General features: G+C 51.2%; 1 protein-coding gene across 1 annotated transcript in view; it reads left to right on the plus strand.

Annotated features, from left to right (window-relative positions):
- Window positions 1-14,901, plus strand: part of LOC142910264 (uncharacterized) — a 49,389-nt gene that overhangs the window by 29,121 nt on the left and 5,367 nt on the right. The gene's annotated exons all lie outside the window — the stretch shown is intronic.

Below are 14,901 nucleotides of genomic sequence, written 5' to 3' on the forward strand. Positions count from 1 at the left end.
CAAAAGCACGAAGAACGACCCAGAGCCCAGGCCTACTGATGGTATCATAGGCCTTGACCAGGTCAATAAAGCAGAGATGTAGGTCTTGTTGGAATTCCCTACACCTCTGCTGTAGCAGACGGACAGAAAATATGGCATCTGTGCAGGACCGCCCTTTCCTGAAATCGCATTGGGGCTCCGCAAGCCTCTCCTCAGCGTGCCTGGCAAGGCGATGCTGAATAATCCTTGCCAGGACCTTTCCCGGCACACTGAGGAGTGAGATGCCCCTGTAGTTGTTACAGTCTGTGCGGTCCCCCTTCTTAAAAAGGGGGACCACCAGGGCATCCTTCCAATCCTGCGGAACCCGTCCAGTGGTCCAGACTGTTGTTATGATGTCATATAGGGCAGTCTGTGCACAAACGCCACCCTCCCTCAGCATTTCGCTTGGGAGATCATCTCTGCCCGCTGCCTTTCCTGGTCTAAGACTCCGGATCGCCTTCAATACTTCCTCAGCAGATGGCACCTCAGCCAGCCACTCACAGGGGGTGACTTCTTCCAATATTTGAGGCACCGCAGCCTCAGCAGGGTCATCCTCACTTTGTGCCACGATGTTTTCCTGGCTGAGGGATTTTCCCTCCCCCAGGACCTCACAGAAATGCTCAGCAAATCTGCGAACCTGTTCCTGGGGGTCGGAAATTGGATCACCGTTTTTTCCCCTAATGATGGTAATAGGTGTGGCGCTGCAGGTTACTTTTTTGATGGAGTTAAATAGAGATTTGTGATCACGGGCCACTGAGGCAGACTCCATCTCCTCAGCAACCTGCGACCACCACCCATCCTTGCAGCGCCTCACGGCTCTCCGAACCTCCGAGCGAAGGCTGCGGTAAGCCTCCTCATTCTCTGACGTGGGATTCTGTAGCCGATGACAGTGGGCCTGTCGCTTTTTCTCAACCATCCTGAACACCTCCTCTGTCAGCCAGGGTCTCTGGGGAGGTCTGGACCGCGTACCCAAAGCAGCCATTGCAGCTGCATGAGTCACAGTCCTAAACCTCGCCCATTTACCCTCGACATCAGGAGGAGTCGGGGACGATGCCAATCCCAGCTGCAAGCGATGATGAAATTCTCGCATGCAACTTTCATCAGATAACTGAGACCAGGCCACTTTATGTTGGAATGGGGTCCTGGGTGTACACCCACCACCAAGCTTGTGCCAGGCACAGTGACACACACACAGTGACACACAGTGACACACACAGTGGATACACATAGTGTACATACACACAGTGTACACACACAGTTTATACACATAGTGTACACACACACAGTGTACACACACACAGTGTACATACACACACAGTGACACACTGTATACACATAGTGTACACACACACAGTGTACACACACACTGTACACACACAGTGTACACACACACAGTGTACAACAACAACAACAACCGCCATTCGCCACTAAGTGGCGGTGACGTCACCACGACGCTTGTGCCAGGCTATGTGCACCCTGAGGCCACGTGAAGTGTCGAACGCCCGCTGGCAGGAGGTCACTGGGCAGACCCAGGTGCCACGGGTCGACTGACTGAGATGACTGGCTGATGCACCACCTGTGCCCCCTACTGTGCCAACCTGCTGTGCTTTAGCCACCCGGCGCTCCGCTCGCTGTTGTGAGCGTCGCTCCTCCGCCCTCCGTTGTTGTTGGAGGGCGACTGCCTCCAACTGCCCAGTAGCATCCTTCACGAGCCTCCTCCACAGAGGCCGATCTTGACACCGCTGGTACCAGTCATCGGCAAGTCCACTCAGCTCCACGTCCTCCTGTACCACATCACTCCATCTCTTCTCTAGCCCGTGCCGCGCCCGCTTAGCCCCCTCAATCCGGCCAAACAAAAGCTGTTTCGGCATGCGGTGGCTGGGCATGCGGGCTACATGACCCAGCCATCGCAGCCTTGCCTGCCGGAGGAGCTCACCGATGGGACCCTGCCCAGATCTTTCAAGGATTTGTGAGCTCCTCACACAATCCAGTCTGGTTAAACCCAGGATGGATCGTAGGCAGGCCAGCCTAAATGTTTCTAACCGGCGAAGATGTTCCATTAGGGGGGTCCACGTTTCGCAAGCGTAGAGAAGGGAGGGAATGACCGTGGCCGAGAAGACCTGAAGTTTAGTGCGGAGCGACAGACCAGGTAGCTTCCACACAGCGTTACGCAACCGATGAAAAGATATTGCCGCTCGACTGATTCGGAGTGAGACCTCTGCTGTTAAACTGGAGCCAGTCATAAGCACACTGCCCAGGTATGGGAAACTCTCCACAACTGCCCCATCACCGATTGGGAGTTGTGGGGGTGGAGTGTCCGATGGTACAAAATACCCAGGCAGGTGTTTAGTTTTGGTGGGGCTGATGGTAAGGCCCCACCTCTTAGTGGCACGCTCCAGTCTCAGCAGCAGCGTCTCCAACTCCTCCTCTGACTGAGCAGCTATTACCAAGTCATCAGCATACATAACGTGGTTGAGTAATAGGGAGCCATCCCTTGACCGCACCCGGGCATCGATTAGCCTCCCATTATATCTGTACCATATGGAGATTCCCCCGGTACAGCTATTGAAGGCTTCACGAACTACGTGGTCAAAATAGATGTTAAATAATGTGGGAGCCAGAGGACATCCCTGTCGCACCCCAAGGTGTACAGGGAATGGCTCTGACTCCCGGCCACGTAGTTTTACCCGGGCCCGCTCACCATCATGAAGGTCCTTAATGATCGTGAGCAGAGGGTCAGGTACTCCAAAAGCACGAAGAACGACCCAGAGCCCAGGCCTACTGATGGTATCATAGGCCTTGACCAGGTCAATAAAGCAGAGATGTAGGTCTTGTTAGAATTCCCTACACCTCTGCTGTAGCAGACGGACAGAAAATATGGCATCTGTGCAGGACCGCCCTTTCCTGAAATCGCATTGGGGCTCCGCAAGCCTCTCCTCAGCGTGCCTGGCAAGGCGATGCTGAATAATCCTTGCCAGGACCTTTCCCGGCACACTGAGGAGTGAGATGCCCCTGTAGTTGTTACAGTCTGTGCGGTCCCCCTTCTTAAAAAGGGGGACCACCAGGGCATCCTTCCAATCCTGCGGAACCCGTCCAGTGGTCCAGACTGTTGTTATGATGTCATATAGGGCAGTCTGTGCACAAACGCCACCCTCCCTCAGCATTTCGCTTGGGAGATCATCTCTGCCCGCTGCCTTTCCTGGTCTAAGACTCCGGATCGCCTTCAATACTTCCTCAGCAGATGGCACCTCAGCCAGCCACTCACAGGGGGTGACTTCTTCCAATATTTGAGGCACCGCAGCCTCAGCAGGGTCATCCTCACTTTGTGCCACGATGTTTTCCTGGCTGAGGGATTTTCCCTCCCCCAGGACCTCACAGAAATGCTCAGCAAATCTGCGAACCTGTTCCTGGGGGTCGGAAATTGGATCACCGTTTTTTCCCCTAATGATGGTAATAGGTGTGGCGCTGCAGGTTACTTTTTTGATGGAGTTAAATAGAGATTTGTGATCACGGGCCACTGAGGCAGACTCCATCTCCTCAGCAACCTGCGACCACCACCCATCCTTGCAGCGCCTCACGGCTCTCCGAACCTCCGAGCGAAGGCTGCGGTAAGCCTCCTCATTCTCTGACGTGGGATTCTGTAGCCGATGACAGTGGGCCTGTCGCTTTTTCTCAACCATCCTGAACACCTCCTCTGTCAGCCAGGGTCTCTGGGGAGGTCTGGACCGCGTACCCAAAGCAGCCATTGCAGCTGCATGAGTCACAGTCCTAAACCTCGCCCATTTACCCTCGACATCAGGAGGAGTCGGGGACGATGCCAATCCCAGCTGCAAGCGATGATGAAATTCTCGCATGCAACTTTCATCAGATAACTGAGACCAGGCCACTTTATGTTGGAATGGGGTCCTGGGTGTACACCCACCACCAAGCTTGTGCCAGGCACAGTGACACACACACAGTGACACACAGTGACACACACAGTGGATACACATAGTGTACATACACACAGTGTACACACACAGTTTATACACATAGTGTACACACACACAGTGTACACACACACAGTGTACATACACACACAGTGACACACTGTATACACATAGTGTACACACACACAGTGTACACACACACTGTACACACACAGTGTACACACACACAGTGTACAACAACAACAACAACCGCCATTCGCCACTAAGTGGCGGTGACGTCACCACGACGCTTGTGCCAGGCTATGTGCACCCTGAGGCCACGTGAAGTGTCGAACGCCCGCTGGCAGGAGGTCACTGGGCAGACCCAGGTGCCACGGGTCGACTGACTGAGATGACTGGCTGATGCACCACCTGTGCCCCCTACTGTGCCAACCTGCTGTGCTTTAGCCACCCGGCGCTCCGCTCGCTGTTGTGAGCGTCGCTCCTCCGCCCTCCGTTGTTGTTGGAGGGCGACTGCCTCCAACTGCCCAGTAGCATCCTTCACGAGCCTCCTCCACAGAGGCCGATCTTGACACCGCTGGTACCAGTCATCGGCAAGTCCACTCAGCTCCACGTCCTCCTGTACCACATCACTCCATCTCTTCTCTAGCCCGTGCCGCGCCCGCTTAGCCCCCTCAATCCGGCCAAACAAAAGCTGTTTCGGCATGCGGTGGCTGGGCATGCGGGCTACATGACCCAGCCATCGCAGCCTTGCCTGCCGGAGGAGCTCACCGATGGGACCCTGCCCAGATCTTTCAAGGATTTGTGAGCTCCTCACACAATCCAGTCTGGTTAAACCCAGGATGGATCGTAGGCAGGCCAGCCTAAATGTTTCTAACCGGCGAAGATGTTCCATTAGGGGGGTCCACGTTTCGCAAGCGTAGAGAAGGGAGGGAATGACCGTGGCCGAGAAGACCTGAAGTTTAGTGCGGAGCGACAGACCAGGTAGCTTCCACACAGCGTTACGCAACCGATGAAAAGATATTGCCGCTCGACTGATTCGGAGTGAGACCTCTGCTGTTAAACTGGAGCCAGTCATAAGCACACTGCCCAGGTATGGGAAACTCTCCACAACTGCCCCATCACCGATTGGGAGTTGTGGGGGTGGAGTGTCCGATGGTACAAAATACCCAGGCAGGTGTTTAGTTTTGGTGGGGCTGATGGTAAGGCCCCACCTCTTAGTGGCACGCTCCAGTCTCAGCAGCAGCGTCTCCAACTCCTCCTCTGACTGAGCAGCTATTACCAAGTCATCAGCATACATAACGTGGTTGAGTAATAGGGAGCCATCCCTTGACCGCACCCGGGCATCGATTAGCCTCCCATTATATCTGTACCATATGGAGATTCCCCCGGTACAGCTATTGAAGGCTTCACGAACTACGTGGTCAAAATAGATGTTAAATAATGTGGGAGCCAGAGGACATCCCTGTCGCACCCCAAGGTGTACAGGGAATGGCTCTGACTCCCGGCCACGTAGTTTTACCCGGGCCCGCTCACCATCATGAAGGTCCTTAATGATCGTGAGCAGAGGGTCAGGTACTCCAAAAGCACGAAGAACGACCCAGAGCCCAGGCCTACTGATGGTATCATAGGCCTTGACCAGGTCAATAAAGCAGAGATGTAGGTCTTGTTGGAATTCCCTACACCTCTGCTGTAGCAGACGGACAGAAAATATGGCATCTGTGCAGGACCACCCTTTCCTGAAATCGCATTGGGGCTCCGCAAGCCTCTCCTCAGCGTGCCTGGCAAGGCGATGCTGAATAATCCTTGCCAGGACCTTTCCCGGCACACTGAGGAGTGAGATGCCCCTGTAGTTGTTACAGTCTGTGCGGTCCCCCTTCTTAAAAAGGGGGACCACCAGGGCATCCTTCCAATCCTGCGGAACCCGTCCAGTGGTCCAGACTGTTGTTATGATGTCATATAGGGCAGTCTGTGCACAAACGCCACCCTCCCTCAGCATTTCGCTTGGGAGATCATCTCTGCCCGCTGCCTTTCCTGGTCTAAGACTCCGGATCGCCTTCAATACTTCCTCAGCAGATGGCACCTAAGCCAGCCACTCACAGGGGGTGACTTCTTCCAATATTTGAGGCACCGCAGCCTCAGCAGGGTCATCCTCACTTTGTGCCACGATGTTTTCCTGGCTGAGGGATTTTCCCTCCCCCAGGACCTCACAGAAATGCTCAGCAAATCTGCGAACCTGTTCCTGGGGGTTGGAAATTGGATCACCGTTTTTTCCCCTAATGATGGTAATAGGTGTGGCGCTGCAGGTTACTTTTTTGATGGAGTTAAATAGAGATTTGTGATCACGGGCCACTGAGGCAGACTCCATCTCCTCAGCAACCTGCGACCACCACCCATCCTTGCAGCGCCTCACGGCTCTCCGAACCTCCGAGCGAAGGCTGCGGTAAGCCTCCTCATTCTCTGACGTGGGATTCTGTAGCCGATGACAGTGGGCCTGTCGCTTTTTCTCAACCATCCTGAACACCTCCTCTGTCAGCCAGGGTCTCTGGGGAGGTCTGGACCGCGTACCCAAAGCAGCCATTGCAGCTGCATGAGTCACAGTCCTAAACCTCGCCCATTTACCCTCGACATCAGGAGGAGTCGGGGACGATGCCAATCCCAGCCGCAAGCGATGATGAAATTCTCGCATGCAACTTTCATCAGATAACTGAGACCAGGCCACTTTATGTTGGAATGGGGTCCTGGGTGTACACCCACCACCAAGCTTGTGCCAGGCACAGTGACACACACACAGTGACACACAGTAACACACACAGTGTATACACATAGTGTACATACACACAGTGTACACACACAGTTTATACACATAGTGTACACACACACAGTGTACACACACACAGTGTACATACACACACAGTGACACACTGTATACACATAGTGTACACACACACAGTGTACACACACACTGTACACACACAGTGTACACACACACAGTGTACAACAACAACAACAACCGCCATTCGCCGCTAAGTGGCGGTGACGTCACCACGACGCTTGTGCCAGGCTATGTGCACCCTGAGGCCACGTGAAGTGTCAAACGCCCGCTGGCAGGAGGTCACTGGGCAGACCCAGGTGCCACGGGTCGACTGACTGAGATGACTGGCTGATGCACCACCTGTGCCCCCTACTGTGCCAACCTGCTGTGCTTTAGCCACCCGGCGCTCCGCTCGCTGTTGTGAGCGTCGCTCCTCCGCCCTCCGTTGTTGTTGGAGGGCGACTGCCTCCAACTGCCCAGTAGCATCCTTCACGAGCCTCCTCCACAGAGGCCGATCTTGACACCGCTGGTACCAGTCATCGGCAAGTCCACTCAGCTCCACGTCCTCCTGTACCACATCACTCCATCTCTTCTCTAGCCCGTGCCGCGCCCGCTTAGCCCCCTCAATCCGGCCAAACAAAAGCTGTTTCGGCATGCGGTGGCTGGGCATGCGGGCTACATGACCCAGCCATCGCAGCCTTGCCTGCCGGAGGAGCTCACCGATGGGACCCTGCCCAGATCTTTCAAGGATTTGTGAGCTCCTCACACAATCCAGTCTGGTTAAACCCAGGATGGATCGTAGGCAGGCCAGCCTAAATGTTTCTAACCGGCGAAGATGTTCCATTAGGGGGGTCCACGTTTCGCAAGCGTAGAGAAGGGAGGGAATGACCGTGGCCGAGAAGACCTGAAGTTTAGTGCGGAGCGACAGACAAGGTAGCTTCCACACAGCGTTACGCAACCGATGAAAAGATATTGCCGCTCGACTGATTCGGAGTGAGACCTCTGCTGTTAAACTGGAGCCAGTCATAAGCACACTGCCCAGGTATGGGAAACTCTCCACTCTCTCCACAACTGCCCCATCACCGATTGGGAGTTGTGGGGGTGGAGTGTCCGATGGTACAAAATACCCAGGCAGGTGTTTAGTTTTGGTGGGGCTGATGGTAAGGCCCCACCTCTTAGTGGCACGCTCCAGTCTCAGCAGCAGCGTCTCCAACTCCTCCTCTGACTGAGCAGCTATTACCAAGTCATCAGCATACATAACGTGGTTGAGTAATAGGGAGCCATCCCTTGACCGCACCCGGGCATCGATTAGCCTCCCATTATATCTGTACCATATGGAGATTCCCCCGGTACAGCTATTGAAGGCTTCACGAACTACGTGGTCAAAATAGATGCTAAATAATGTGTGAGCCAGAGGACATCCCTGTCGCACCCCAAGGTGTACAGGGAATGGCTCTGACTCCCGGCCACGTAGTTTTACCCGGGCCCGCTCACCATCATGAAGGTCCTTAATGATCGTGAGCAGAGGGTCAGGTACTCCAAAAGCACGAAGAACGACCCAGAGCCCAGGCCTACTGATAGTATCATAGGCCTTGACCAGGTCAATAAAGCAGAGATGTAGGTCTTGTTGGAATTCCCTACACCTCTGCTGTAGCAGACGGACAGAAAATATGGCATCTGTGCAGGACCGCCCTTTCCTGAAATCGCATTGGGGCTCCGCAAGCCTCTCCTCAGCGTGCCTGGCAAGGCGATGCTGAATAATCCTTGCCAGGACCTTTCCCGGCACACTGAGGAGTGAGATGCCCCTGTAGTTGTTACAGTCTGTGCGGTCCCCCTTCTTAAAAAGGGGGACCACCAGGGCATCCTTCCAATCCTGCGGAACCCGTCCAGTGGTCCAGACTGTTGTTATGATGTCATATAGGGCAGTCTGTGCACAAACGCCACCCTCCCTCAGCATTTCGCTTGGGAGATCATCTCTGCCCGCTGCCTTTCCTGGTCTCAGACTCCGGATCGCCTTCAATACTTCCTCAGCAGATGGCACCTCAGCCAGCCACTCACAGGGGGTGACTTCATCCAATATTTGAGGCACCGCAGCCTCAGCAGGGTCATCCTCACTTTGTGCCACGATGTTTTCCTGGCTGAGGGATTTTCCCTCCCCCAGGACCTCACAGAAATGCTCAGCGAATCTGCGAACCTGTTCCTGGGGGTCGGAAATTGGATCACCGTTTTTTCCCCTAATGATGGTAATAGGTGTGGCGCTGTAGGTTACTTTTTTGATGGAGTTAAATAGAGATTTGTGATCACGGGCCACTGAGGCAGACTCCAACTCCTCAGCAACCCGCGACCACCACCCATCCTTGCAGCGCCTCACGGCTCTCCGAACCTCCGAGCGAAGGCTGCGGTAAGCCTCCTCATTCTCTGACGTGGGATTCTGTAGCCGATGACAGTGGGCCTGTCGCTTTTTCTCAACCATCCTGACAACTCCTCTGTCATCCAGGGTGGCTGGGGAGGTCTGGAGCGCGTACCCAAAGCAGCCATTGCAGCTGCATGAGTCACAGTCCTAAACCTCGCCCATTTACCCTCGACATCAGGAGGAGTCGGGGACGATGCCAATCCCAGCCGCAAGCGATGATGAAATTCTCGCTTGCAACTTTCATCAGATAACTGAGACCAGGCCACTTTAGGTTGGAATGGGGTCCTGGGTGTACACCCACCACCGGAGTGGAAGAATGGCAGGCGCATCTTACAGATGACTAGTCGATGGTCAGAGGGCAGATCAGCTCCACGGTAGGTCCTGGTGTCAAGGACATGGGCTCGCATTCGCTGGTCCGTCACTATGTAGTCCAGCAGATGTTCTTGCTTGGACCCGGCATGCATCCATGATGTTGTGTGGATGCGCCGATGCCGGAACAGCGTGTTGGTAATTACAAGCCCATGGGCTGCACAAAAATCTAGCAGCCTCCTACCGTTGTTATTGAGCTGATCTGGCCCATGCCCTCCAATCACTCCAGACCAGGTGCCAGTATCATGACCAACTCGGGCATTGAAGTCACCCAACATGATGACTCTATCCCGAGGGGCCACTTTAGCCAGCACCTGTGACAGGAGGTCATAGAAGGACACACAGTGTATACACAGTGTACACACACATTGTACACACACACACAGTGTATACACAATAATGTCCACGTTGTTGCTGAGCTCACACACCCAAGGGAGAGAGCAATGGAAAATGAATCTAAATCAACTTAAACTTCAACTCTGTGACGTCACCGCTCTGCATTACCTCATTGGCGTGAAACGCTAGGGTGACGTTTACCTCGCTAGTGACGTCATGTCAGCAAAGTATTCATCCCTCCCCCGTCCACCGCGCTCTTGAGCGTGACGTCACCTCCGCTCGGGTCACTGCCTATATCGTTCCAGTGGCAATCCTTATTTGGGCAAAGCTACGCCCAATGACTGGCGGCTCATTAACATAATGTGTTCGTTAAAGCCGTCGCGAGTTTATTGCGACGGGTTCAGCGCCCACGCCCCAATCCCTCCACATATGGAGGGATTGGGGCGTGGGCGCTGACCGTTTGAGTCATCATCATGGATGATGATGACCGTTTGAGTTATGGTCGAAACGTCGTGAGAATTTTTTTATTGTTTTATATATATTTTGTTATTTTGTTGTTTCTCTTCAACGTGACTTTACCGAAAAAACTAAGAATATGAATTACTGCAGTCACGAAAGCTTTAAATCAAAATATAATTTATTCAGTTACAGAGCCGCTCGTGGGAGGGAAGTGACGTCATACTACTTCCTGCTGTCGCGAGGTAACAGGAAGCTGCCGTGTGCGCGCTTGCACTGAAATCCGAGGTGAGAAATTCTCATCGTTGTGGTGGTGGTGGTGGTGGTCGTTGTGGTGGTGGTTGTTGTTGTTTACCAAGGTAGAGCCTCTCTCTCGTAGGGATGTCAGTTGAGTAGCAGCGAGCATTGGAATCGATGTCCAGGTTGGAACTTTACAACGCGGGGCCTAGCCACGCGGGGCCTTGCCTCCTGCCCTCGCCTGATTGCATTCACTTTAATTATCTCGCTTAAGTTTAATTTGTCTTCACCCGGCTCGCCACTTTGTAACTTTGTTTTATTGTAAATATTCACGCAGTTTTTATTTTCGTTCTTTTGTTAGCAGGCCAAGCCCGCTTGAGCTGCTATACCGCTCTTGTTATCAGAAGCGACCTGCCCACAACAACACAAGGTGGGGCTTTGTCAACGTGTGTGAATTTTTTGACTTAAAACTTTGGTGACTGCAGGAATTAATATTCTTGGTTCTTTCGGTAAAGTGACGTAGATAGAAAATAAAAATAACTATAAAAAATAGTAAAAGCAAAAAAAACCCACGTTTTGATCGCGACAAAAGTAGTCTTTATTTAATGTAATTGTATTATCTGTTATTGTTATCTTCTGTCTACGTAACTTTACTGAAAGAACCAAGAATACGTGTGTCAATGTCTATCGGTCAAAGACGCTAAACGGAGAGACGCGCAAACTCCAAATATACAGCAGGCGTCAGGGTCGGGATCGAACCCACGACTTCCTGTATACCAGGTGAGGTAGTTAACATCTCACCATGGAGAGAGACACGCAAACTACAGTTAGCCTCGGCTATGTTCATTGATCCTCGATTAATTACTTGGTGGAGTGAGAAAGCATTAATGCTGAGCAGATGAAGGTGGCCAGGCATGATTCTAGACACGCCACCGCCAGTGTGTGACAGTGTCAAGTTTGTATTTGCAGTCAAGTCTATCAACTCTATTGAACACGGAGATTATATCAAAACAATAGTTTATTTTTATATTCCTCTGGAACTCTTACTAAGGATGGAAACAGGAGGTGAACACAGCACACACATGCAGCTGAAGTCGGGACTGTTCATCCCAGCATTCAAGGACATCTGAGTTGCGATTGAACATTAATTCATGCATTTCAGCATAACACAAATAGTATTGTTTTCAACACCCTTTGCTATGTCAGCTGAATTTAGCTCTTATAAATATTCATTTTGTAGCCAGACAGCCGAAATTGTGTGCTTAGAGTTTTGGGTTAACATTCATTTTGAAGATACGAGGGCTTCCAGGCATGTTTATAACCATTTGCCCTCTCATTGTGTGCCATCACAGCCCGTGTGATGAATTTGGGACACTTTTTCACTACATCATGAATATATGAATAAGTATCGACGTGTAAGTCACATGTGACTATATATGCATTCCTCTGTGCCTCGATACTGACGTGTAGATGGTGTGGATATTCTTATTTTCTGTCTGCAGCTGACGCTGGTCTGATGGAGCAAAGGCAGTCAGCACAGCAGCTCGGTACGACAAGTCAACATTGCGACCAGCGTGCATACAGCACGGATCGGACTGGAAATTTGACACAGCACCAGAGAACTCGCACAGGAGAGAAACCCTTCAAGTGCAGTGTGTGTGGGAAGGCTTTTGCATGGCCATCTGCTCTTAAAGTACACCAGAGAACACACACGGGAGAGAAACCTTTCAAGTGCAGTGTGTGTGTGAAGGCATTTTCACAGTCATCTGCTCTTGTAGAACACCTGAGAACACACACGGGAGAGAAACCCTTCAAGTGCAGTGTGTGTGGGAAGGCATTTGCACGGTCATCTACTCTTGTAGAACACCAGAGAATACACACGGGAGAGAAACCCTTCAAGTGCAGTGTGTGTGGGAAGGCATTTGCGCAGTCATCTGCTCTTGTAGCACACCAGAGAACACACACGGGAGAGAAACCCTTCAAGTGTACTCTGTGTGGGAAGGCGTTTACACTTTCATCTACTCTTGTAATACACCAGAGAACACACACGGGAGAGAAACCCTTCAGGTGCACGATGTGTGGGATAGCGTTTACACAGTCATATAATCTCGTATTACACCAGAGAACACACACGGGAGAGAAACCCTTCAAGTGTACTCTGTGTGGGAAGGCGTTTACACTTTCATCTACTCTTGTAATACACCAGAGAACACACACGGGAGAGAAACCCTTCAGGTGCACTCCGTGCGGGAAGGCGTTTGCACAGCAACCACATCTTATAGATCACCGGAAAACACAGAAGCATCAGAAGATCCACAAGGAGTGGAGTCTGAAATCAGCTTGTGAAAGTCAAAGTGCCACAATAAGCCCATCCCTCTTGAAACAAGAACCAGAAGAAAATCCCAGCTTGGACACTTTTAAAGGTATCGAGGTGAAATATGAAGAGGTAATGGTGAAGAGGGAAGAAGTGATGGTGAAGAGGGAAGAAGTGATGGTGAAGAGGGAAGAGGTGATGGTGAAGAAGTGAAGGTGAAATGTGAAGATGAAGATGAAACTCCAAAATGGGACCTTCACATCGATGGAGGCAACGTGAAGCAGGAGGAGAATTCTGACTGTGAGGCAGAGCGAGGCAACTCCCAGCAGTTTGTGGAAGTGGAGGTGTGGGTGGACTTGCTCCTAGACAATACAAAGTCAAGTGGAGACCCGGTAGATGTGTAAGCCAGAGACGATGTCGCTCCAATAGATGCACCTTTGTCACAGGCCTTTATTGACAAGAATGTGAAGTTGAACACTCAATTCCTAGGTTCAACCTGCAGAGTAAGAACGAGTGGCCAGTCTTTGTGGACCTGTGGGTTGGGGAGATCTCTGACCAGGAGCGAGAGCCAATACACCCCCAAACATTCACTATGTTATCATAATAATTGCTTTTACACGGTGGTTGCTTAACCGCCTCGGCAACTCGGAGTTTTGTATCTCGTCTGAAACACTCGAAGAGCATCCCCAAGTAGCAGCTGCCCCTGTGTGGCACAGGGTGGTGGCCCTGCACCGGCCTGCATTTATTATTTTTTCCGCCTGAGGACAACCGCTTGTGTTACGATCGAAACGTCGTGATCTATTATTATTTTGTCTACCGACGTGACTTTACTGAAAGAACCAAAGAGTATGTGAACAAGAGGCTGTCAGTAGGGGGCGATGATTGATATTTCATCTCAGTTATGTAATTTGTCGCTAATGTTTAGAATTCGCCAGCATGCAATGGCCTCGTTTTGAATGTCACAATAGTATGTTTTACATCCACTGTTAAGCAGACGGTGCATATTTCCTTTTTCAAATAGCTTCTTAATCAGATGTTATCTGATGCAGTATATTTCACTGCAGTAATTACATTTTGTTAAAATGCCTGTCAATAATTCAGAATGAACACTTGTCTTATTTTGTGTGTACATGCATCACTTTATTTTTTATAAGGGTCAAACATTGAATAAGTGATGTTAGGACAAAGTGTGTGTGTGTTTTGGAAGTAACCTGTACAGAGAACTCAGGTGAGACCCATTGTTCTTGTGATACAGGTCAAAGGGTACTTTTGTGTTTCAGGAAGCATCTGGAGCAACTCATTGTCTTTGACATAGGAAGCACACTCAGATCATTCATCAGTTACAAGGCATACCACCTTAAAGTTACACGTAGAGGAGATACATTCTCTGCAACACGAATGATAATTTTGTCTTACGTGTTGACGTAGATTTTGTCGAACTTGGACTAGAAATGCTCCTTGCTGATTAACGTCTGGATGTTCACAACCATGGCTTGAAGCAAGCCCCTCTGCTGTTGAGACATTGTCCACCAAAACCGGTCCACAGTTGGCTTTCACACACAGTGTACACACACACAGTGTACACACACAGTGTACCCACAGTGTACACACACAGTGTACACACACAGTGTACACAGTGTACACACACAGTCTACACACACACACAGTGTACACACACACACAGTGTACACACACACAGTGTACACAAAGTGTACACACACAGTGTATACACAGTATGTACATACAGTGTATATACGTACACACAGTGTACACACACAGTTTACACACACACAGTGTACACACACACAGTGTATACACAATAATGTCCACGTTGTTGTAGCTGGGCCCACGCACCCAAGGGAGGGAGCAATGTAAAATGAATCTAAATCAACTTAAACTCCAATCCCGCTCTGTGACGTCACCACTCAGCATTACTTCATCGGCGTGAAACGCCAGGGGGAGGTGTACCTCGCTAGTGACGTCATGTCACCAAGGTATTCACACTCCCCCAACC

The sequence above is a fragment of the Petromyzon marinus genome, unplaced genomic scaffold, assembly GCF_048934315.1.
Source record: "Petromyzon marinus isolate PM22_M1 ecotype Great Lakes invasive population unplaced genomic scaffold, UKy_Petmar_22M1.pri1.0 PM_G_Scaffold_14, whole genome shotgun sequence".
NCBI lineage: Eukaryota > Metazoa > Chordata > Hyperoartia > Petromyzontiformes > Petromyzontidae > Petromyzon > Petromyzon marinus.